This window comes from Fonticula alba (assembly GCF_000388065.1).
Source record: "Fonticula alba strain ATCC 38817 unplaced genomic scaffold supercont2.3, whole genome shotgun sequence".
NCBI classification, from domain to species: Eukaryota; order Rotosphaerida; family Fonticulaceae; genus Fonticula; species Fonticula alba.
In genome coordinates, this window is record NW_009242973.1 from 353,516 (window position 1) to 355,255 (window position 1,740).

Sequence of the window (1,740 nt, forward strand, 5' to 3'; positions counted from 1 at the left end):
GGGGGGGGGGGCTGCAGGGCCGCCGCAGGCCGCCCTGGGCCGGGCAGCCGGGCCCACCTGCATGCTCACGCACAACACACACACACACACACACACACACATATACACACACACGCCCGGAAGAAGAAGGAGCCGGGGCCGGGGGAGGGGGGGGCATGCGGGCCGAAGGGCCAAAGGTGCCCCCACCCCCCGGCGGCGGGGGCAGAAGGCGGCCCGCTTGGCCAGGGCGTCTGCCTGCCCGGGCCCGCAGGCGGGGCCCCCGTTTGGAAGCTGGCGAATGGCGGGCGCTTCCAGGAACGCCCGGGTTGGGCACCCGCCGTGCGCCTACCCTTTTTCCCCCTGGTCCGTGGCTGCGCCGCGCTGCGCTGTGTGCCTGTGTGTGTGCCTCTCGGCGGCGCGCCCGGGCCTTGTGCACCTGGGGGGGGGGGCGGCGCCGGTCGCCGGTGGTCACCTGGCACCTCTGCGATGCCAGAATCCGAGCCGGCGCCCCCCTGCCGGCGGTCTATTTGGACGGCGCTGTTCGCGGGGATAATGTTTGGGTTACGCGTCCCTCGGCGGGTTGGGGGCAGAGCGGGCCGGGGTCTGATACATTAGCATCAGCAGACTGTATGTGGGCACATGCGTCCGCCGGGGGGGGGGGGGCGTGGCGGCGGCGCCAGGAGGGCGCCCGGCACCGGTGCGAGCGCAGAGGATGATGACTGGCGTCGGAGGGGGGGGGGGCCGGGCTTGCGGCGTTGATATGGCGCGGCGCGCGGGGGCCCGGACCACGGCGCGGTCCGGGTCGGCTGGGGGCGCGCCGCCGTGTGGGCCCCCCGGCGGGCGGCTCCGCCGGGGCCGGCCATGTGGGGGGCCGGCCGCACATATGTTCCCCTCCCCCCGCCGGCGCCCCCGGTTGTGGCCGTGTGGCGGCGCGTTTCGCGGGCCAGGGCTTTCCCAGGCCGACATGCGCCGGCGCCGACCGGGGGCAAGGGGACCCGGAGCCGGGGGTTCGGCCCCCGGGCATTCGCGCACCGAGGGTCAGGTGCGGGCCGCGGCGCATTTGGTGGGCCCCGCTCGCGGCGGGCCGGCCCGGCCCGGGCCGCGCGTGAGGCTGATGCTACCGGCCCTTCGGCGAGGGGGGGCAGGGTGCCGGGCGCGGTGCGCCATGAAACATGCGCGGCGGCGCGCACGCGGCCGCACACGGGGAGGCGCCCCGGCACGCCGGCCCGTGCGCCCGCACGCGCAGGAGCGCACACACACACACACATACACGCATGTGGGCGCCACAGCGCACCCCGGGCCTTGTCCGCGGGTGGGCCGTCCCCTGGCCCCGGGGCGGGTGGCCCAGGCCCCGGGGTGGCCGAACGTCAGTTGACGCGCGCGCGCCGCCGGGTGGGGGGGCGCCCCACCGCCGGGGCGGCAGGTGCTTTTCCTCCCGGCCGGGCCGGGCGCGCCCATGTGGTTGCCGCCCAAGCCGCGCGGCCTGTGCGCCGCCACGCGTCCCCCCCCCCCCCCCCCCGCGGGTGGGCCGTCCCCTGGCCCCGGGGCGGGTGGCCCAGGCCCCGGGGTGGCCGAACGTCAGTTGACGCGCGCGCGCCGCCGGGTGGGGGGGCGCCCCACCGCCGGGGCGGCAGGTGCTTTTCCTCCCGGCCGGGCCGGGCGCGCCCATGTGGTTGCCGCCCAAGCCGCGCGGCCTGTGCGCCGCCACGCGTCCCCCCCCCCCCCCGGCAGTGAGACCCCGGTGAAATAACGCTCGCGTTG